General features: G+C 42.5%; 1 long non-coding RNA gene and 1 other non-coding gene across 2 annotated transcripts; both read left to right on the top strand.

Annotated features, from left to right (window-relative positions):
* Positions 1-3,768: 3,768 nt before the first annotated feature.
* Positions 3,769-9,034, top strand: LOC121841614. Its single transcript, XR_006080634.1, has 2 exons — positions 3,769-3,815; positions 8,977-9,034. It is a non-coding gene; the product is annotated as an uncharacterized LOC121841614 (long non-coding RNA).
* An 8,787-nt stretch (positions 9,035-17,821) lies between these two features.
* trnak-uuu lies at positions 17,822-17,894 on the top strand. The gene has a single exon. It is a non-coding gene; the product is annotated as a tRNA-Lys (tRNA).
* The last annotated feature ends 7,285 nt before the right edge of the window (positions 17,895-25,179 follow it).

Below are 25,179 nucleotides of genomic sequence, written 5' to 3'. Positions count from 1 at the left end.
ATGGCATCGACATACAATTGAATGTAAAATAGAAGAACATATTGGAGAAAGCATTAGCCAATACAGTACTGCCATACAGTAACAGTACTGCCATACAGGCCTAATATCACATTTCAAGGTATCTTTGTACACAAATGGTTCCAAATTTGATCAATCAGGCTGACTTGAAAGATTATATGCAACATTTTGCTGGGTGGGAATACTGTGTTTGGATTCTGAAGGGCATTTATACAATAGAGGTAGTCTAGACACTGTATTAATACCATTATGCATTTGAATCCCATCTACAGCTTCCATCTAAGATATTAATTTCCCTCCAGAAGGGGGCGTACATGTAACGTTTCCGAAATGGGATAGTATTGTCCATGTAACGTTTCCGAAATGGGATAGTATTGTCCATGTAACGTTTCCGAAATGGGATAGTATTGTACATGTAACGTTTCCAAAATGGGATAGTATTGTACATGTAACGTTTCCAAAATGGGATAGTATTGTCCATGTAACGTTTCCAAAATGGGATAGTATTGTACATGTAACGTTTCCAAAATGGGATAGTATTGTACATATAATGTTTCCAAATGGGATGTTATTGTACATATAACGTTTCCAAAATGGGATACTATTGTCCATGTAACGTTATGCCCCCTTGTGAGTTAATAGTATTGCATGCTGTTGCAGGCTATATAAAGAGGGAGACCTCCATTGACGATTCAGTTCGTTGTAACATCTCATCTGGACAAGTCACCGTCCTTAGTTAGTTAGCTAGTTCATTATCACAAAAGTAAGAACTGCTCAAGACTGGAAACTTACATTAATGAGTGTAAAGCCATGTTGGCTTTATGGAAACGATATACAATGTATGGGAAAGAATATAGTTGAGGGAAATAATCCAAACCTAGTTGTGCCTAGTTAGAACATAACTTTATCTAGCTAGATAACGGTACTGTACTGTAGCTCATACAATGCCGATGGTCAAACCCGGCTTTCTAATATTTACGGTAATTAACTAGTAATTAACTAGTAATAACTAGTAGTAACGTTATGGAAGATATTCACAGAAAACCACCATTGTCTTCGTTATTCATTATTAGTATGTTATATTATAATAATACATTATTTCGAGACATATTCAGAGCCAAACATCAACCCAACTTAACCTTTTTAACTGTTGTCACATCCAAACTTGTCACCATCATTTTCAGTTGTAATTGCGAATAAGTTTCATTGACCAAGAACCCTACGGTTCTTAAGGGATCTGAGAACAACTCCAGTTGAACCCTTCATTTTGAGAGTGTCGTCAGCTCTATTTACTCTCAGATTCAAAACATGCTGATTATCATCAACAATCATGTCAGCTGCTGCTGTTCCAACACAGTATGAGGTGAGACGGTGAACTGATGTTGAACCGGACAGTCAGCTGCTGCTGCTCCAATACAGTATGAGGTGAGACGGTGAACTGATGTTGAACCGGGCAGTCAGCTGCTGCTGCTCTAATACAGTGTGAGGTGAGACGGTGAACTGATGTTGAACTGGGCAGTCAGCTGCTGCTGCTCCAATACAGTATGAGGAGATACAGTGAACTGACGTTAAACCGGGCGGAATGAGGTGAGACGGTGAACTGATGTTGAATCTGGCAGTCAGTCATTCATTCTGTACTATGAGTCTGGTCTAACATTGTTGGTATTGAAAAAGCCTTACTGCACATTGTGGTGGAAATTCTAACCAATTAGGAGATATTTTGTAATTTCTTCAAACAATCAACATTTATTTGAAAAGAATTGAGAGCTGGTCAGTACACTCTGATGTTAACACAAGGAGTTCTGAAGCCTTAAATAGTCAAACTATCTTGTGAATATGAAAAACGTATCTTGGTATGTGTCACGAGACACAGACTAATTAAATATATAGCAACAGTTAGTTATTCTAGTTTACCAGTGAGGTATATAGAAACAGTTCCTCTGAATAGATTAACGGTTGTATTGGGGCATCATGGCCTGTCTTATGGGTGTGTCTAAGCGAGTCATATCAAACCCATGAACTGTGATGGAGTAGATTGTAGTTTCTCATAAATCAGATCCAGCCTGAATTATATGATAGTTTCATTCAATATTCCTTAGTTTAGCGTATAAAACATAATTTCAATGACCATAATCCAGAACCTTGTCATTTTCACCTGCTATGTGAAAGAGACAGAAGAATGCATGATGGTCAATGCTATCTGGGATCCTTGGGACATCTCTACCCTAAACCCTAACCTTAACCCCTACCTTAACCATTTGAAATGTCAATTTCAACCGACTAGAGACGTCCCAAGGATATATCTACCTGAAATTACATGGTCTAAGTGATTGATAGTTGGTATTCAGCAGTCATAAAGCCTTATTTACTTTAATGAACTACTAAAACAGTGATTTTGTCAGACAGCAGCTCAACATTTTATTGGCTGACTGATCCATTCATCCTTCCATCCCTCCTCAGCCTTCCTCTCCTCTGAAGACCCAGTGAGGGTGGAGCTCAGTCAGAGAACTGTTGAGGCACTGGTTAGGAAGAACACTTCTACAGCCAGAGATGTGAGAGGTCACATGTGGTTTAGATGGTAAATATTTATGTCCCATTAGTGGTTCATCATGTAAGCAAATGGGAATATGTTCTATCATCTATGTTTATTTACATTAGTGCAAATTGTCCACTGATATTGGTGTAATTTCTCACCCCTTTTGGCTGTATGAAAGTTACTTTCCCCTCATACACACATTTGTTCTTTGATATTATGAAGGTCATTTGTGTCAAATGTACTTTTCCTCACTCATTCACCCATCTCTTTATATTGATTATTTATATTCAGTGGCCTGACTGCATCCAGACTGTTAAAGGCCCATCCTGGTAGATCGGAACCTAATGCAGCTTGGAGTGATCAGATGACACAAGTCAATTTAGGTGCCAGGTGTAACTGAGGCTATAGATGCTCCATATCCATTACTTTGAGTGTTTTATATAATATGACTAAATGTGTTTCTGTGTTGCAGGGGCAGTCAAGAAATGGAACAGCAAGGCCACAGAACATGACATAAGCAGATCTGTGGGAGACCACCTCAAGCCCCTGGTAGAGCCGGGGGTGGTGTTTACCACTCCACCACGCCTTCAGCAGGCTGGAAAAGTGGGATTGATCTGTTTGATCCAGTAGTTGAATCCTTTGACATATTGTTGATTTCAAAACATTTCAGTTTCAACAAATGAACTGAGTTGGTTGAAACTAAACTTACATACCAGGCACTATTTTAACATAGTGGAAGATATACTGTTTTATCATACTAAGATATGTTTTGCTTTTGCACATATTTCTTCATTGGTTTTGCTAGTCTGTTGATTGCCAGTCATTGGGTTCATTTGTCTTACAATATGTTCAAATCAAGCTTTATTTATACAGCACATTTCAGACACGGATACAAACCAACGGGTTCACAGGAAAAACAATGAAAATAAACAGAAATATTTAGTACACAAACATAAGAATATAAAAAAATAAATAATAAAAACAGAATAATAACTGAAAGACTAATGAACATTCTTAAGGAAATTCCATTGATTAAAATATTATTTGGATGCAATATCCAACCCAAAATAAAATATTAGCTTGAAAACCAAATGTTTTTAGGAGGGGTTCTAAAAGACACTATGGGGTGTCGACTGAAAATTGACCAGTAACAACAACTGGGACCAAAAAGACACCCACCATGAGACCCACTAAACATGCCTAAGAGGAAAACAAAAGAAAAACCCACACCAAACTTAAAGACAGGAAGCAAACCAAAAAGGTGGTTAAAATAATTTATCATTCAATCATAATTCTCATTCATTCTTAATTAATTCTATTTACAAAAACATCAAACAAAAACAAACCTCAGGGGAGCATCGTCCCTCCCCGTCATACCTAACCAATACCTAACCCTTTCCCTATCTCCCCTTCCCTAATCTATCCCCTTACCAAACTCACTCTAACACTCCCAGCCCTAAACCCCCTTTCCACCTCTCCCGTGCCGCATGCTTCCCCCACTTCCTCTCCTCCCTCTTCATCTTCCCCCTCAAATCACCTTCCACCCTTCTCACTATCCCTTCCACCCCCAATCTCTCCCTGTCTTGACTAAATTCTGCCTGGCTTCCCACAGTCCCCTTTTAAAGAGACTCATGAGAAGCCAGAGCAGAAACCTGTCCCTATCCGTTCCCTTTGCTCTCCCTACGCCTCTCTCTAGCCTAGCCCATGTCAAAACAAAATCACTCCTAACCACACCTAGCATCACCCGTGCCCTAGCCCAGACTAGTCCGGCAAAGGCACAGTCCCAGAAGGCATGGCGCACAGTCTCCTCCCTGCCACAAGAGGATCTTGGACAGGTGGGGGATTGCACCAAACTATACCGGTACAAGATGGCACGTACCGGCAAGCGCTTATGGAGGCCCAACCAATTCAGGTCCTTGAGCCTGTTGTCCAGGCCCCGCGCCTGCACTCCCTCCCAGACCACTGACGAGATGCCCGCTACAGGCGCAGGACTCCCTGCCTGCCTGACCTCCTCGTACAGGTGCCTGTGGTCTAAACCTACTCGGGCAACTTCAACCTCGGGGTGCGCACGCAGCCACTTGGCCGCATGGCCAAAGTGCCACGGCAGCTGTTCCGCCCGAGGACCCGCGTTAGACCACACCATTACGCTTCTCGCCTTATACGAGAAGAACACCCGCAGGAGGTAACCGGACGGGTGTATAACCGGACGAGCAAGCTCCGTCAACAAGAAAGAAACAAAAATGGCGTCCAGCTTGAGGGGGAAATGTGGTACCCCCCTACCTCCCTCCCCGATGGGACAGATCATGCGTGCCCTGGCGACCCACTCGCACCTGCCACTCCACATAAACTGAAACACAAGCCTCACTAGAGGCCTCCTCAGACAAGCCGGCAATGGGTAGATGTATGCCAAATACAAAAGAGACGGCAACACATCCACCTTTAGGACCAGGACTTTGCCCATAAAAGACAAATACCTAGCCTTCCACATTGCTAGCTTCCTCTGTACCACTGCGATACGCATGTTCCAGTTTAGCGTCGCTGAGCCGGAGGTCTCAAAATGAACCCCGAGAATCCTCAGGGCCCCTTCACAGAGAGATAACCCCCCAGGCACATCCGTTCTACCGCGCCATCTTCCGAAAAACTTGACGGAAGACTTTGCATGGTTCAGAACTGCTCCCGACGCTCGGGTGAAATCCCCAAAGATGGCAAGGGACCTTGTCAGGCACGAGTCCTTGCACAACAGCAAGGAAGTGTCGTCGGCGTACTGCGTCATCTTAACACGCAGCCCACCGCTTCCAGGGATCAACAAGCCTTCCACCCCTGTGTCTGCCCTAATGGCAGCCCCCAGAGGCTCCATGTACAGAACGAAGAGGAGAGCCGAGAGTGGGCATCCCTGCCTGACCCCAGACGAGAGGTCAAAAAATGTCACCTAAGTGACTATTTACACTAACTCGACACCCCGCTCCGACATATAAAGTACGGATCCATCCTATAAACTTCTCCCCAAATCCTAATCTACCTAACACCCTGAATAGAAAAGATCTATTCACGCGATCAAAAGCTTTCGCCTGATCTAGCGCTGCTACCATTAAAGGCAGCCCTCTATCTTCAACCCAAGCGATGGAATCCCTGATCAACTGTAGGTTCCATCTTATAGAGCCCATCTACCCCGCACGTCTGATCCTCGTGGACAACGTAGGGAAAACCGGTCTGCTAAAACCTTTGCAAGAATCTTGTAATCTACGCACAGCATGGTCAATGGCCGCCAGTTGCCAAGGTCAGTTGCTTTCCCCCTTCTTATAAAGAAGTGACAGCACACCAACAGCCATTGATCCCCGGGACCCCCCGTCTCAAGGATGGCCTTCAAGACTTCGAGAACCACTGGTCCAAGTATACCCCAAAACTTGAGGTAAAACTCAGCCGGCAGCCCATCCATCCCAGGCACCTTCCCTTTTCCCATCCTCCTAAGAGCGCTCTCAACCTCTTCTAGTGAGATCTGGGCCTCCATCACGTCTCTAATGTCCTCTGGCAACCGCCGGGACAAGTGTTCTAAAAACACGTTTCCCTGCTCTACATCTATTTCCCTTTCCTTAAATAAACCTTGGAAATGATCAGTTGTCACCCTGACCATTTCCTCTGGTTTACTTACTATACTACCATTTTCTTCCCTAACTCCCTGCATTACCTTCCTACTCTGTCTGGCCCTAACCGACTTAAAGAACATAGCGGAACAAGTCTCATTATGTTCTAGAAAGCCACTATGCGCACGCTCCAGGAAAGCTCGAGCCTTCTGCTCCTGCAGCTCCCTGAGCTGCGCCTTTAGGGCTGCGAATCTCTCCCAGTCAATCGACCCGCCGAGGTTGCCTGCCTCGTACTCGAGTTCAATTAACCTTTGGATACGATCCACCTCCCTCCTTTCCTCCCTTTTTTTCCTTCTACAATATCCTATTATAAAAGCCCTTATCCTCCCCTTGACTAAATCCCACCACTCTAACACCCCCTCGCACATGGACCGGAGGCCGTCAAGCCTCCGAAAGAAACAAAAATGCGTCAACGAAAGCCTGCTCCTCCAGTATATCCCGATCTAACTTCCAGTACCCCCTACCGAAGAGGCAGACTGGCGACCCCACCTGCAGGAACACCCCGTCGTGATCCGTGAAGAAAACAGGCAACAGCCGCCCAGACAACTGACCCAAAGACCTGGATACAAAAATGTAGTCGAGCCTCCGCGCAACCCCCCTGGAGTTGCGCCATGTAGGACCGACCATTGCCGGAGTAGTGTGCAGGCCACCATCAACCAGACCATGGCAAGCCATTAGCCCAGAGATGGCACCTGCACTGCTATCACCGCCTACCCCTAAATCTATATTAAAGTCTCCTCCTATCACCAAGTGCCTGTTTGTAACACACAGGGGCGCCAGAAAGTCCACCATCTCCCTCCTGTCTGCCGCCACCTGTGGCCCATACACCCCAATTAACCTATATCTAGCTTCTCTAAACTTAACATCTATCCCCAAAACTCTACCCTGCATTATTACAAAAGTGTTCTCTATTTTAACCTCTCTATGCCCACACAAAATCCCTACTCCTGTTGAGTGCACCCCTCCTATGCCCCAAAAAGATTCCCCCTTATCCCACTCTCTCTTAAATCTACACACATCCCCACCATCCCTCAGGTGAACCTCCTGTAAAAAACAGAAATCAAACCCCACACCCTCTAAATAACAAAAAACCGCCCTCCTTTTAACAAAATCCCTTAACCCCTAACATTTAAACTAAAAAAGGAAACAGAAGTATTCATTTAATTATTTACAACAAATAAAAAACCCAAAACCCAAAGAAAAACCAGGAGACTCACCCGATGCTCCCCTGGTCCATCTCCACCGGCGGGGACGTCCTCTCCTCTCCTGACGCCCCCGTCCTCCATCCCAACCCATGACCCAGGCAGTGTGTTGGGTCCTCCCTCCCCACCCACCATCCCCCTCCCTGTTTGCCTCGGGCTGCATGTAGGGGACCCCACCTCCCAAACAGGAGTTGGGATCCCTCTAGCAAACAGCCCACCGACCCCTCACTGGAGTCATCCACTAAAATGCAAGGGGCTGAGGCAAACCGGGAGGACAAAATACCCACCCTCCCCTCCCCCCGCCACTCTCTTAGCCCCCCCCCCTCCCCCTCCACACCCCCTCCCTCTCACTTCCTGCCAAGCTCCCCCTCTTTATCCCTTTCTTCTTTGGTGAAGGAGGTAGCGGGGAGACACAACGTCCCATCCCCGCTAACTCCTCCACCAAATCCCTCATTTCGACCTCGAGGAAGCCTGGCAGGCTGCTGTCCCCCCATCTCCCCCCCCCTCCCACCCCCTCCCCTCCCACCTCCACTCCTCCCTCCTTCTCCGTCACTGTCCCCGTTCCCTCTTCCACTCCTTCTCGTACCACTGTCCCCTTCTCCCTCTTCTCAGCTCCTCCACGTTCTTCCACCTTCTTTTTAATCTCTCCTTCTTTTTCCTTCTTTCCATCTTCTCTCCTCTTTCTTTTCGCCTCTTCCTTCTTCCCTTCTTCGTCCTTCTCCGTCCTTTCCCCTGTGCCATCCGTACAATCCGCATGCGTCCTCTCTTTCCTCCCCCCATCCCCCGCTCCCCCCCCAGCTGCAGACGCGTATGACCTGTGACGAGCCGGGCAATCACGCCACAGGTGTGCTCTTGAGCCACACCCAAAATCGTCACACCTTGGCCTCGTGCTCTTTGGCGACACCTCTGCGCGAGGCCAGGATATGGCCGTAGGCCATACAACGCCTGCAGAACGGGGCTGACAGGCATAGTAGAGTGTTCCCCTGTCAGCCCCCAGGGAGAACATCACCGGAGGATGGAGGTAGCCATCCACACTCTTCGGGGACTCCCTGAGTAACGCCTGGAACCCTCTCCTCCCATTCCAGAAACCCAGGGAGTCCCTGAGGTACCTCGCTGAGGAGACATTGTCCATGTACCTCCCCAGAAAGGCCCTCACCTCTTCATCTTTCACATGCGGATTGTACATGGTTACGGTGACCACCCTGAAGTTGTTCTTCGCCAGGCTGGTCACCGCATAATGGCACAGGGGTCCCGTTTTCTCCGCTTCCTTTGCCATCTTCATTACTTCGTCATGTTTTTCTTCTTTGTGAAACGTCACATCGAAAGCCTTCTCATTCGGGTTCCCTTGAAGGCAGAGCACTTCCTTCACCTCTATCCTGAGGCATCCCATCAAAATGGTCCTTCCAAATGTCTCTCTACTCCACGGCTCCATCTCCTTTTCAGTCCAGGCAAATCGTAAGGTATTTGCCATACCAATCCCCGGAACCGATCTTGTTTGCTTGTATTGATTCATTTAAAAAAATAAGCTCTCTTCAGAAAGAAGCTTCAACCTGAAATGAAAACATCTTTAACCAAAAAGGTGGATCGACTAAAGGTGTTGACTCTCCACATCTATCAAGACAACTGGAGCACTGGGCCAGACACTCTTAAATAGAACCTGGACCAGCCCAGGTGAAACACCTTCCCACTAACGAGGTGGACAAGCCAGCAAGGGTGTAACACATACTGACTAACGAGGTGACACCAATCAGTGCACCGAAGACACATTTCAGTTGTACAACAGACTATGTATCCCCCATTCCTATGTGCTAACGTCCAACCTCAAAACATAAATGGAAAAAGAACAATTTAAGAGAACAAATATATCCTATATTTCTGTTGGACAAGTTTGCTTACCACCAACAGAAAACAACTTCCATTTCACAAATCAACTACAATGCTTCATCAATATAAACATGGTGTCTACTGGCTGTCAACAATTAAAAACAAGAAAAAACTATAATTTTTTCCCCACTAGCTTCTAGAACTCTCGTCTTCCTAAAACTCACTAGTTTCTAGAACTCTTGTCCTCTTGGAACATAAAATACAAATCTTTTTGACTGCTCACCCTTGAGACGATCAGCAATCGAGTTGTCCTTACCACGAACATGTCTGATTTCAAGAGGAAACTCCTGCAATATCCGAAGTAACTTTCCACCTAACTGCAGAGCTTCTCTCTCTTTTCAGGGTTCACTCGATAGACATGTTGTTGGATCGGGGCCCAGTCCCCAATGTCATGCTCTTGTACATTTGGGTTGGCACATCTAAGAATGAACCTGATACATGAACCTGATATTCTAAAGTCAGGGCAACAATGTTAATATAATTGTACCCAAAAATTGTCAGTTGGCTGCATAAGTCACAATAAATCACTGATATCAATTAGGGGAAAATCCAGTTGTATGTGCTGTTGAAACTAACACAACTTTTAAAAAACATATGGAAATGGGAGATATATTCTACCTCACTGATTAGAGGACAACCTGCAAAAGACAGTCAGCTACATCTGGGAGTGATGCATTTAAATTTACATTCTACATTGTGACATTAATTCATTGATATCATGAAACAACTCCTTCATGTATGTATTTTCCCATGTTTGATCAGAGATCTTTTATCAGAGTATCTCTTGTCACATTGATCACAGCTATGAGGTTTCTCTCCTGTGTGTACTCGTTGGTGAACTATCAGGCCGTTTGGCTGAGAGAAACTCTTCCCACATTGATTACAGCTATAAGGTTTCTCTCCCGTGTGTGTTCTCTGGTGTGTAGTCAGAGTGCTAGATGTAACAAAACACTTCCCACATTGATCACAGCTATGAGGTTTCTCTCCGGTGTGTGTTCTCTGGTGTACTATCAAGCTGCTTGACTGAGTAAAACTCCTCCCACATTGAGCGCACCTATAAGGATTCTCTCCCGTGTGTGCTCTCTGGTGTAATCTTAACTGTCCTGAATAAGCAAAACTCTGTCCACAGTCAGAGCAGCTATAAGATTTCTCTCCTGTATGTATTCTCTCATGTTTTTTAAGGTCTGTTGACTGAGTGAATCTTTTCCCACATTGAGCACAGCTATAAGGTTTCTCTCCAGTGTGTGTTCTCTGGTGCGATTTTAACTGCCCTGAAAAAACAAAACTCTTTCCACAGTCAGAGCAGCTATAAGGTTTCTCTCCTGTATGTATTCTCTCATGTTTTTTAAGGTCTGTTGACTGAGTGCATCTCTTCCCACATTGAGCACAGCTATAAGGTTTTACTCCCATGTGTGTTCTCTGGTGTGATTTTAAATGTCCTGAAGAAACAAAACTCTTCCCACAGTCAGAGCAGCAATGAGTTTTCTTCCTTGTGGGTCTCTGCTGGTGTTTCTTGAGGTGTTTTGATCTGGAGAGACTTTTCTTTGCCTCGTCAGCATCATGAGGTTGTTGAGGCTCCCCAGAGGATCCTCGGTAGTCACTTCTCTCTCCTGTGTGAACAAAGTCCGACAGATGGTTAAAGGCCTACAACAGCAGAAATCCACTATAAAAGGTGATGCCAACAGCGTAGCCATGATGTTGTAAACAATTGACGTCTGTAATGAATGTTACATTTGTCTTACGGCAGTCAAGTAGGCAAAAATATTTTGTATTTTTTTCACATTAGTAGTAACATCGATGATTTTAGACTAGAAAAAGGTTATTGCAGTTGCTGAACCCCTAAGCAGTGTGCCAGGCAACTTTTGGTCACCAATATAGGCCCCTTTCTGTGTTTGCTAAAATTGCCACACAAGGGTGATACACACACAATTTAGTTAAAGAAACTCCTCCATGCTAATGAGGAAACCACTAGTTATGGATGTAGTATACAGTGGCTTGCAAAAGTATTCACCCCCCTTGGCATTTTTCCAATTTTGTTGCCTTACACCCTGGAATTAAAATTACATTTTGGGGGGATTTGTATCATTTGATTTACACAACATGCCTACCACTTTGAAGATGCAAAATATGTTTTATTCTGAAAAACAATAAGACAAAAAAACATAACTATTCACCCCCCCAAAGTCAATACTTTGTAAAGCCACCTTTTGCAGCAATTACATCTGCAAGTCTCTTGGGGTGTGTCTCTATAAGCTTGGCACATCTAGCCACTGGGATTTTGCCCATTCCTCAAGGCAAAACTGCTCCAGCTCCTTCAAGTTAGATGGGATCAGCTGGTGTCCAGCAATCTTTAAGTCATACCACAGATTCTCATTTAGATTGAGGTCTGGGCTTTGACTAGGCCATTCCAAGACATTTAAATGTTTCCCCTTAACCTCTCTGGGATAGGTGGGATGGAAACGGCATACATCCATTGAAAATGCAGATAGCCAAATTCAAATAAATTACCAAAAAAATTAAACTTTCATGAAATCACACATACAATACACGAAATTAAAGCTACAATTGTTGTGAATCCAGCCAGCATGTCAGATTTCAAAAAGGCTTTACGGGGAAAGCATAATATGCTATTATCTGAGTGTAGCACCTCCGCAAACAAACACAGAAAATCATATTTCAACCCGCCAGGCGCGACACAAAACACAGAAATAATGATATAATTTGTGCCTTACCTTTGAAGATCATCCTCGCTTGGCACTCCAATATGTCCCATAAACATCACAAATTGTCCTTTTGTTCGATTAATTTTGTTGATATATATCCAAAATGTCCATTTATTTGGCGCGCTTGATTCTGAAAAAAAACACCGGTACCAAAACGCGTGACATGACTATAAAAAATCTCAAAAGTTACCTGTAATCTTTGTCCAAACATTTCAAACAACTTTCCTGATACAACGTTAGGTATTTTTAACTAAATAATTGATAAAATTTAATGACGTGATAAACTGTGTTCCATACCGGAGGAAAAGAAAGCGGAGCGTGCTGTTCAGGTAGTGCGCCTCTAACAAAGAGTACACTTCCCTCGAGCCTCATTCTGAACAGTGGTACTTCTTCATTTCTCAAAGGAAAAACCTCAACCAATTTCTAAAGACTGTTGACATCCAGTGGAAGCGATAGGAACTGCAAGCCTGCCCCTTAGAAATCTGGAATCCCAATGAAACCTCATTGAAAAGCGTGACCTAAAAAAACAAATCTGAATGGTTTGTCCTCTGAGTTTCGCCTGCCAAATAAGTTCTGTTATACTCCCAGACATCATTCAAACAGTTCTAGAAACTCCAGAGTGTTTTCTATCCAAATCTACTAATACTATGCATATCGTAGGTTCTGGGCCTGAGTTGCAGGCAGTTTACTTTGGACACGCTTTTCATCGGGACGTGAAAATACTGCCCCCTATCCCAATGAAGTTAAACCACACGAGTGTTGCTTTAGCAGTATGCTTAGGGTCATTGTCCTGCTGGAAGGTGAACCTTCATCCCAGTCTCAAATCTCTGGAAGACTGAAACGGATTTCCCTCAAGAATTTCCCTGTATTTAGCGCCACCCATCATTCATTCAATTCTGACCAGTTTCCCAGTACCTGCAGATTAAAAACATCCCCACAGCATGATGCTTCCACCACCATGCTTCACTGTGGGGATGGTATTCTGGGGGTGAGGGGAGGTGTTGGGTTTGCGCCAGACATAGCGTTTTCCTTTATGGCCAAAAAGCTCAATTTTAGCTTCTTCCATATGTTTGGGTAGTCTCCCACGTGCCTTCCGGCGAACACCAAACGTGTTTGCTTATTTTTTTCTTTGAGCAGGGGCTTTTTTTGGCAACTCTTCCGTAAAGACCAGCTCTGTGGAGTGTACGGCTTAAAGTGGTCCTATGGACAGATACTCCAATCTCCGCTATGGAGCTTTGCAGCTCCTTCAGGGTTATCTTTGGTCTCTTTGTTGCCTTTCTGATCAATGCACTCCTTGCCTGGTCCGTGGGTTTTGGTGGGCGGCCCTCTCTTGGCAAGTGTGTTTTGGTGCCATATTCTTTCCATTTTTTAATAATGAATTGAATGGTGCTCCGTGGGAAGTTTCTGACATTTTTTTATAACCCAACCCTGATCTGTACTTCTCCACAACTTTGTCCCTGACCAGTTTGGAGAGCTCCTTGGTCTTCATGGTGATACTTGTTTGGTAGTGCCCCTTGCTTAGTGGTGTTGCAGACTCTGGGCCCTTTCAGAACAGGTGTATATATACTGAGATTATGTGACACTTAGATTGCACACAGGTGAACTTTATTTAACTAATTATGTGACTTCTGAAAATAATTGGTTGCACCAGATCTTATTTAGGGGCTTCATAGCAAAGGGGGTGAATACATACGCACGCACTACTTTTTCATTTTTTAAATGAAATCCAAATAAAAATCAATTTAAATTACAGGTTGTAATGCAACAAAATAGGAAAAATGCCAAGGGAGTGAATACTTCCGCAAAGCATTGTATCTGGTTGTATAAACTCCTCCATGCTAATGAGGAAACCACTAGTTATGGATGTAGTATATCTGGTAATGAGGAAACCACTAGTTATGGATGTATTATATCTGCTAATGAGGAAACCACTAGTTATGGATCTAGTATATCTGGTAATGAGGAAACCACTAGTTATGGATGTAGTATATCTGGTAATGAGGAAACCACTAGTTATGGATGTAGTATATCTGCTAATGAGGAAACCACTAGTTATGGATGTAGTATATCTGGTAATGAGGAAACCACTAGTTATGGATGTAATATACGTGGTAATGAGGAAACCACTAGTTATGGATGTAGTATATCTGCTAATGAGGAAACCATTAGTTATGGATGTAGTATATCTCCTAATGAGGAAACCACTAGTTATGGATGTAGTATATCTGTTAATGAGGAAACCACTAGTTATGGATGTAGTATATCTGGTAATGAGGAAACCACTAGTTATGGATGTAGTATATCTGCTAGTGAGGAAACCACTAGTTATGGATGTAGTATATCTGGTAATGAGGAAACCACTAGTTATGAATGTAGTATATCTGCCTGGAGCAAAAATGGAGAGCAAAGATTTTGTTTTTTCACAAGGTATTCTGAATATTACAGTGCAAGATCAGGAGTGCTACTCAAGGAAACTCACATTAAGCTCTGTGTCTATTCACTAATTCACCACCATGGGGGAAAACTCAGGGGATTTCTCATAGGCTGACAGCAAAAATAGTCTTCATTTCCAGGTTGCTTATGAGTATATTTCACACTACTTTGGATTATAATTGTTAGGCTCCTTTGAATGTCCTGCTTTATATAATATGTTGTCGCAAATCAACTGCTTTATACTTAAAAAAACACTTCCACCAGTAAAATGCTCTTTGGCTAGCTTTGCTACGAGTCTGTCAATGAGCGTTTGTAAACTAAGTGTACGCAAATTGGCCCATAACTTCACCTAACAACAACATATATACTTACTGTAGGACCCATAACTTCACCAAACAACAACATAGACCTACCGTAGGACCCATAACCACACCTAACAACAACATAGACCTACTGTAGGACCCATAACCACACCTAACAACAACATAGACCTCAGACTATAAATCAGTTAATATTTCAGGTGAAATATGGAAACTAAAATGTTTTTGTCATGACATTTCAATACTTGATCACCAGATAATTTTGTGAATAATCCCACTAGGCTACTCTGTAATGTGTTGTCATTCTAAATATCATGAATTATGGAAAATAGCTCTGTGTGTTGTCTAATAGCCTGTCCATCAAGGAACAGTTCTCTACACATTATGAGATAAGGATCTTAAGTGTCCAAACAGACTAACGAGACTGTAAATCTAGCAGACAATAACACATTATAAACATCAATTTGTTAGGGATGTTGGATCCAACATGGAGCACGGCATAACTGTCTTTACCAGAGTAATGAATGAAGAAACACTTTGGTTGTTGTTGCATGTCGTGATGTTTGTCATTCAGAAAATTATTTCCTGGATCAGCTGAGGATAGTTGAACATGTGACTGTAACTGAACACTAGAATGTATTAAGAATGATGTGTAATTATTGAAGAACCGCATTAATGACAGTATCTATTTGGGCATTGTCTATAAAGTTAAGGTGACTCTCGGTTAAAACCATTGGATTTAGCAAACTGAAATTATTTAGGATTTCTCAAAGTAATTTTTTCTTCACCTCAAACAGCAAGTAAACAAAGTCCTATTAGAATCAATTACAAATGACAATAGTTGCTCAAAGTATTTGAAAAATATTTCCAACTCTCGATAACCACTCGGCATTGAAAAGGAAAATGAAATGCTCTGATCCAGTGGAAATGTCATAAAATCCCTGATTACTTTTTATTCTTTGCACAAATAGCCGACAGCTTTGTCTGTACAAAACTCACTGGAGCGGGAAACTTGAGGGCCCAGAATATTTTATACAGTGTTGCAAGCTTGCTATTGCTAGTTTTGGATGACCCAGTTGATAGTTGATACAATGTTTCAAGTTGATTGTAGACAGGCCATGTGCATCCAATAATGTGATTTATAAAGGACATTTATTTTTAACGGGATATTTAACTGCAGGCTGCAATGTTTTTATTTGCTTTATTTATGTTTACAATACAAAATGACCTTTAGATTTGTATAATTTTCATTTAGATAGTTGATTTATTAAACACATGGTGTGTGTCTATATATGGAAAAATACACGTTATAACATTTCAACCAATCGTTTGGAAGAATGAACAGACGACTCTTGGTTGACCAAGATATATTTTAGGTGCGGTCTAAGGCACTGCAGCTCAGAGCTTGTGGCGTCACTACAGTTCGAATCAACCAGTTCAGACCCCTTCCCCTTTTCCACATTTGTTTTGGTAGTCGTATTCTAATAATTATTACAATTAAAATAAATCCTCATTAATCTACACAAAATAGCCAAAAATTAAAACAGGTTTTTAGAAATGTTTGCTTATTTATTAAAAATTAAAAAACAAATACCTTGTTTACGTAAGTATTCAGACCCTATGAGACTTCAGGTGAATCCTGTTTCCATTAATCATCCTTGAGATGTATCTACAACTTGAGTGCACCTGTGGTAAATTCAATTGATTGGACATGATTTGGAAGGCATACACCTATCGATATAAGGTCCCACAGTTGACAGTGCATGTTAGAGCAAAAACCAAGCTATGAGGTCAAACTAATTGTCCGTAGAGCTCCAAGACAGGATTGTGTCGAGGCACAAATATGGGGAAGGGTACCAAAAAATGTCTGCAGCATTGAAGGTCCCCAGGAACACAATGGCCTCCATCATTCTTAAATGGAAGAAGTTTAGAGCAACTAAGAGCTCCAAAGTTCCTCTGTGGAGATGGGAGAACCTTCCAGAAGGACAACCATCTCTGCAGCACTCCACCAATCAGACCTTGATGATAGAGTGGCCAGATGGAAACCACTCCTCAGTAAAAGGCACATGACAGCCTGCTCGGAGTTTGCCAAAAGGCACCTCAAGTACTCTCAGACCATGAGAAACAAGATTGGCCTGAATGCCAAGATTCACGTCTGGAGGAAACCTGGCACCATCCCTACGGTGGAGCATGGTCGTGGTAGCATCATGCTGTGGGGGTGTTTTTCAGCAGCAGGGACTGAGAGACTAGTCAGGATCGAGGGAAATATTAACGGAGCAAGGTGCAGAGAGATCCTTGATGAAAGACCTACTCCAGAGTGCACAGGACCTCAGACTGGGGGCGAAATTTCACCATCCAACAGCACAACGACCTTAAGCACACAACCAAGACAACACAGGAGTGGCTTCGGGACAAGTCTCTGAATGTCCTTGAGTGGCCCAGCCAGAGCCCGGGCTTCAGCCCGATCTAACATCTCTGGAGAGACCTGAAAATAGCTGTGCAGTGATGTTCCCCATCCAACTTGACAGAGCTAGAGAGGATCTGCAGAGAAGGATGGGAGAAACTCCACAAATGCAGGCGTGCCAAATAAATTAGCTAAATTAAAGTTTTAAAAAACTAATTTAAACTCCCTGTTCGAAGACTGATTTACGTCTGTCAATCACACAGCATCATCTGATTTCGGAATTTGCAGTGAGCCAGGCTTGTGAGAGACAATTGTCATCTAAAGCAGCATTGGTTTGGTTGTTTGAGTGCGAGATTTGTACTTGTGCTGATTAATTGACTTCGCTGTGTAAAGAAGGCAGAGATTAAACACATAAAACCCCTGACCACAACATGATTTGAACACGCAACCTTTTGATGTGGTGTCAGCCGTGCAACCAATGCGCCACGAGGTCTTGGACAAATTGCATCTTTGGAGGAGATGTCTAGTTCATATTTCGTTGACTGTATCATTTGAAACGGAGGCCTGGTTCTCTGGGGTAATGTACCATCTGACAATACCCCCTCGTCAGTCCGTGCCTCTGGCCGGCAGGTTAGGTGTATGAAAATTAGTAAATGCAGAGCCCGGATAGCTCAGTTGGAAGAGCATCAGGCTTTTAATCTGAGGGTCCAGGGTTCAAGTCCCTGTTTGGGTGTTGCTTTTCTGTTCACCTTCCTTCTTTAGGCAGTCTTTCTATACTTTAATTTTCTATAACTTTAAATGACATGTTCACCTGTAGACTATACACTCCCAGAGCCAAAACAGTTTAGTCTGAAGACTTTAGGATTTTTAATCTGAACCTCCAGGTTTAACCTTTCTGGCGCAGGCGTTCCACTATCAACCCACCTTGACAAAATTGTCAGAGACTCCTGTCACCCAAGTTATAGACTGTTTTCTGTTTTCTCTGCTACTGCACACCACTCATTAATGTATAAGTCCCAAAATGGATGTAACAACTGCTGATTGCCCCTTTAAGACTACATATTGGGCTAATCTAATAGGAGATATTGAGGACTACAGTATGTCAGGCATTGTCATTGGATGCATTTCATCAATTGTTAACGTTTTGTTGATGGTCCACTCTTGATGTTCTACACGTTACAGTGTAGCTTCAGCCATTCCTACAGAACAAAATTAAAGTGTAGAAACCCTTTACTGCATATTGGTTCAACGACTGCAGAGACGGTACTTACTGGTATTAAATTTATCTTCAACCTCCTCTTCTTCCTTCAATGTGACAGTCATCTTCCCCTCCTCTTTCACTACAAAAACTGCATCCTCTTCTTTTACTGTAACATCCTCCTCCTCTTTCACTCTGAACGAGTCTTCCTCTTCTTTCACTGAAACGTCTTTCTCTTCTTCTTTCACTGTAACAGCCTCACCCTCTACTTGTTTTTGTATTGTAACATCCTCCTCTTCCTCCTCCTCTTTGACGAGAGCTTCTTCCTCCGTCCAGCAGACCTCCTCTTCTTTATCAGGAGAGAAGCTTAGTGAACTCATGGTCGGGGATGTTAGCTAGCTATCATTAGCGACTAGCCTAGTTCTAAAGCTAACTTAGAAAACCAGCTAGCTGACAAACAACGTAAATATATAGTTAAATTGGCCAAAAAGTACATACGACAGGAGTGTGTTTAATACACAGCGATTAATAAACACCAAAACAGTGTAAAGAGAGTGAATGTTGTAGCTATGTTTGCTAGAAAGCTACCGATGTGTCTGACTAGCTGTTGTTGTTGAAGGAGCGTCCCGTCCACTAGATTATACGTCACACTGGCAGCGTCGCCTGAACCTAAAAAACGCACATCGCCATCTGCAGACTGGAGAGGGCAACGCAGTAGAGGAACCAAACTTTAATTTTTCATTTATTTCATAAAAGTTTAATATTATATTACGTCGTTCAAAGAGAAGCATGTGCTGATTGATTCGTGCTTAATGAGTGAGAATTTAAAACAAACTTTACACCCACTACCTACACATTTGCATTGAACCATAATTCTGACATGGATCATTTTGACCCCAGAGGCATATCTTTTATCATAGCCAAAATGTGGTTTATTCATATCTTCCAATTTTTCATGACTTTGTCAATCAACTTTTTCTTAATAAATCTAAATATGGTTTAGTGTTTCTGTATCAATATGGACTTTTAACAAATTCAAATCCTTTGGAGTCATTTTCACCCCAGGCAAAGCACCTTTGATAAATAGGATGTTTAATTCAAATCAAAATCACATTTTATTGGTCACATACACGTGTTTAGCAGAAGTTATTGCGGGTGTTGTGAAATACTTGTGTTTCTAGATCCGACAGTGCAGTAATATCTAACAAGTAATATCTAACCATTTCACAACTTATACCCAATACACACCCAGAGGGTGGAGGGGCACCTGTATCAGTGGTTTTGACCAGATAGACACTTACAGACGCACAGTATAGTGCCTCCCATGTACTCTCCTAAGATTGGATTTTCTATACCACGTGTCACATGACTGTGTACAAATCTGCCAATGGTAGAAACCTCTGCCAGTTGTAGAAAAGTCTACCAGGAGTATACAGTGCATTCGTAATGTATTCAGACCCCTTCACTTTTTCCACATTTTGTTACGTTACAGCCTTATTCTAAAATTGAAGATTTTTTCCCTCATCAATCTACACACAATACCCCATAATGACATCACAATACCCCATAATGACATCACAATACCACATCATGACAAACCAAAAACAGTTTTTTTTACATTTATGCACGTATTCAGACCCTTTGCTATGAGACTCGAAATTGAGCTCAGATGCACCCAGATTCCATTGATCATCCTTGAGATGATTTGAAAAGGCACACACCTGTCGAAATATGGTCCCACAGGTAACCAAGCCATGAGGTCAAAGGAATTGTCCGTAGAGCTCCAAGACAGGATTGTGTCGAGGCACAGATCTGGGGAAGGGTACAAAAAACATTTCTGCAGCATTGAAGGTCCCCAGGAACACAGTGACATCCATCATACTTAATGGAAGAAGTTTGTTATAATTATTATTTGTAGTCTGAATCCGTGGAGCTGCAGGGATTTGTAGTCTTAGTGGCCTCCATCATACCTAATGGAAGAAGTTTGTTATTATTATTATTTGTAGTCTGAATCCGTGGAGCTGCAGGGATTTGTAGTCTTAGTGGCCTCCATCATACCTAATGGAAGAAGTTTGTTATTATTATTATTTGTAGTCTGAATCCGTGGAGCTGCAGGGATTTGTAGTCTTAGTGGCCTCCATCATACCTAATGGAAGAAGTTTATTATTATTATTTGTAGTCTTGCATGTCATCTACTTTGATGCTAATTAGCATTATTGGAATCCGTGAATAAAGGATCCCCATTAGTTCCTGCCAAGGCAGCAGCTACTCTTCCTGGGGTCCAGCAAAATGAAGGCAGTTATACAATATTAAAAACATTACAATACATTCACAACACACGGTGTGCCCTGTCACCTTGTCCTAGAGAGATTTACATGGTTGTCAAAACGTCACACCAGGGTGAGCCTAAACAAAACACAGCACTATGGGAAAAATGAATGGTGGAAAAATGATTGGAGCCATTTCCCTGTTTGACCTCTAGTTGTTATGGATATTATGACTCAACAGCGCCCCACAGTGGATGTGTCAAAATGGCATTGTAGATTTTAGCGGTATATAGTATGTATTTTGGATGCTTTCAGTGTATTTTCAATGCTTTCAGACAATGGATTAATCGCAATTAAAAAATTGTGCACTAACATTACACAAAGGTATTTCAAGCCTGACAGCCCAAACAAAAACACACATTCTCAGTCAAAAACACAAGTCAAAACACAGTCTCTCTATTCTCTCATGTGTTTTCAGGTCCTCTGACTGGGAAAATGTCTTTCCATAATAAGAGCAGTGGTATGTCTTCTCCTCCTGTGTATTTGTCTGTATTCTTTCATGCGCTTTCAGGTACCTTAACCGGGTAAATCTCTTTCCACACTGGGAGCAGCGGTACATCTTCTTACCTGTGTGTATTCTCTCATGCTCCTTCAGGCTCCCTAACTGGGTACAACTCTTTCCACAATGGGAACATTGGAAAGGCTTTTCTCTTGTGTGTGTCCTCTCATGCCTTTCCACGCTCCCTAACCACCTAAAACTCTTTCCACATAAGGAGCAGTGGTAAGGCTTCTCTTCTGTGTGTCTTCTCTTATGTGTTTTCAGGCTCCCTAACTGAGTAAAACTCTTTCCACACTGGGAGCAGTGATGTCGCCCTGCTGGTTTGGACGTCTCAGGGTCTAGTTCCCCTGAAGGACTCTTCCCGCTGTCAGAAGGAGAGTCTGGTCTCTCTCCTGTCAAAGACCAACATATTTTTTAATTAAACAGAGACATGAATGAAACCTCACATGATAAACTTCCTATGACGTTTTATCTACACTAGATCCCTCAATCACCTGACCGCCACAAGGAGGCGCTAGAACACGATGGGACAAGGACGTCCCAGCCGGCCAAACCCTCCCCTAACATGGACGACACCGGGCCAATTGGGATACAGCCTGGATTAGAACCAGGGATTGTAGGGACTCCTCTTGCACTGAGATGCAGTGCCTTAGAATGCTGCCCCACTTGGGAGGCCCTGCTTAAATATTTATATTCCACAGTGTGACATCGTTCTGATATTTCTTAATTTTCTTCTTGTTATTTTGGGGATTTGTGTGTGTATTGATTTGTATTGGTAGGTACTACTGCACTGTTGGAGCGATAAACATAAGCATTTCGCTGCACCTCTGATAACATCTGCAAAATATGTGTCAGCAACCAAAAACATTTGATGACAAGTCTGATTTATTTGGGAAGTTTTTAGGCTGTAGAGACAACTATAATAATAGATATTGTGTACTACAGTATTTAACTAAAATAATATATTGGATGCATGATTAATGCGTTTTGTTGGTGGCACGCTCTTTGATGGTATACACACGTTACAGTTTAGCTTAACCAATTCCTACATTATAAACAACATAATAAAGAGTAGGACTTACAGTTTAAACCTGCATCAGTTCAACAACTGCAGACAGTTTGTGCCCGTTTCCAAGATAGTACTGAATGTTGTTAATCAGATCCCTAGTCGCCTCCTCCTCCTCCTCCTCTTTCGATGTGACAGTTATCTTCCCCTGTTCCTCCGCCTCTTCTTTCACTGTAACGTCTTTTTCTTCTTTCACTGTAACAGCCTCCTCTTCCTTCTCCTCTTTCACAACAATGTTCTGCCACAGGCTCTCTTTCTCCGTCCAGCAGAACTCTTATTTAGCAGGAGGAGAGTAGCTACCAGCGTCGCCTGAAAGACCGCAGATGGCCATCTGCAGACGCGCCTGCTGACGCAGTGGAGGGAAAAGTTGTGTTTTTCCAAACAAATCGTTTTAAATGTTTTATTATTAAATAATAAATTACATTGAGACTAACAGATAGATGCACGTGTTGATTAGTGCAGATTTTAAACAGTGAGAATCAAACTTTACATCAACTTGACATCTGCATTTTTAAGGAAGTTTCTGATTAATTCAGTCAAACTAACAGAAAATAATAAATAAGCAGCGACGTCACAATACATCATGTAGATGTATATAATGAACAGACTAGGTCTATAGTGCTCCTACATGGTGTAACAATACATCATGTAGATGTATATAATGAACAGACTAGGTCTGTACTGCTCCTACATGGTGTAACAATACATCATGTAGATGTATATAATGAACAGACTAGGTCTATACTGCTCCTACATGGTGTAACAATACATCATGTAGATGTGTATAATGAACAGACTAGGTCTATACTGCTCCTACAAGGTGTAACAATACATAATGTGCGGCTTTAAGGCAATGCTGTTAGTGTAACGTATAATCTAGTGGACGGAACGTTTCTTTCAACAGCAGCAACAGTTAGTCAGACACCTCGGTAGCTTGCTAGACAAATTAGCCGACCCAATAAAGCTCTTTAGATGCTTTCGTGTATATCAGCCACCGTGTTTTAAACCTACTTCTGTCGTCTAGTTAGTTATCCGATTTAATTTCATATTTACGGGGTTGTAGTTATTAGTCAACTAGCGGGCTGGCTAAGTTAGCATTAGCCTAGCTAGCTAACATCCCAGACCATGAGCTCACTAAGCTACTCTCCTCCTGCGAAAGAAGAGGAGATCTGCTGGACAGAGGAAGAGGGTCTGTGGGTGAACATTGTCGTGAAAGAGGAAGAGGAGGCTGTCACAATACAAAAACAAGTAGAGGGTGAGGCTGTTACAGTGAAATAAGAGGAAGACGCGTTCAGAGTGAAAGAGGAGGAGGATGTTACAGTAAAAGGAGAGGAGGATGCAGTTTATGGAGTGAAAGAGGAGGAGGGGGAGATGACTGTTACATCGAAAAATGAGGATAAGAAGAGGAGGAAACTGGATATCTGGGCCCGGTTTCCCAAACGCATCTTAAGGCATCCAATGGTTCTAACTGTGAACTTAGCCATAAGATGGTTTTGATTAAAGACTTAGTGACTGAGTTGTAGCCACGGTTTGGTTACCAATAAGTACAAACAGTTATGTTTTTGTTTTATATTTACAAAATTAAAATGACATTTTAAATGTTTCTTTACTCAAGTATGACAGTTGGGTACTTTTTCCACCACTGTATTTTTATAACGATCCCTTGCGTCATGCAGCCATTCCTCTGGGTAACCCTGCTGTCTGAAACACTCATCCAGCCATTCCTCTGAGTAACCCTGCTGTCTGAAACACTCATCCAGACATTCCTCTGGGTAACCCCGCTGTCTGAAACACTCATCCAGACATTCGGCTTGTTTGTCATAGTCACTCTGTGTACTACAAATCCTGTGTATGCGACTGTATTGGCTGATGGGGAGGTTCTTTTTTAGGGGTGCAGGGTGGAAGCTGTCTCCGCATAACAGGGAATTCCTGTCCGTCTGCTTCCTGTATAGGTCTGTGCTAAAGCCACCCCCCTCCCTCTTAATCAAAATGTCCAGATAACTTGTTTCATACACATCAAAGGTGAGGGTGAATGTCAGATGTTCACTGCTTGTATTGATGGAGTGGAATCGATTAAGTTCCTCTGCTGTGCCCTGGAATAGATGGAACACGTCATCAATGAAGCTTTTTTCAGAGCATGATGAGGTGCTAGAATGGATTGTTAGGGCTGTCAATCACATTCTTCTCTATCAACCCCACATACAGATGCTATTTTTTAAACTACAATGACCATAATGCACTGAGTGTCTACTTGCCTTGTCTGTTTATTGTTTATTTTACACCTGCTATGTAACAGAAACATAGGAATGCATGATGGTAAATGCTCTCTGGAATCCTTCGGACATCCCTACCTTAACCCCTAACCTTAACCATTTTAAATGTCAACTTCAACCGGCTAGGGACGTCCCAAGGATGTATCTACCTGAAAATACATTATCTAAGTGTTTGATCGTTGGTATTCAGCATTCATAAAGCCTTATTTACTTTATTGAACTACTAAAATAGTGTTTTTGTCAGACAGCAGCTCTATACTTTATTGACTGACTGATCCATTCATCCTTTCATCCCTTCTCAGCCTTCCTCTCCTCTGAGGACCCAGTGAGGGTGGAGCTCAGTCAGAGAACTGTTGAGGGACTGGTTAGGAAGAACACTTCTACAGCCAGAGAGGTGAGAGGTCACACATGGTTTAGATGGTAAATATTTATGTCCCCTTAGTGGTTCATCACGTAACCAAAAGGGAGTATGTTCCATCCATTTTTATTTACATTAGTGCAAGTTGTCCACTGATATTGGTGTAATTTCTCACCCCCTTTGGCTGTATGAAAGTTAATTTCCCTTCAGACACAAACATTTGTTCTTTGATATTATGAAGGTAATTTGTGTAGAATGCACATTTCACCCCATCTCTTTACATTGCTGATGCGTATT

Source organism: Oncorhynchus tshawytscha, linkage group LG32 (assembly GCF_018296145.1).
Source record: "Oncorhynchus tshawytscha isolate Ot180627B linkage group LG32, Otsh_v2.0, whole genome shotgun sequence".
In the NCBI taxonomy this organism is placed as follows: Eukaryota; Metazoa; Chordata; class Actinopteri; order Salmoniformes; family Salmonidae; genus Oncorhynchus; species Oncorhynchus tshawytscha.
The sequence above is the reverse complement of the archived record's forward strand: the minus strand, read 5'-3'. Positions and strand labels throughout refer to the sequence as shown.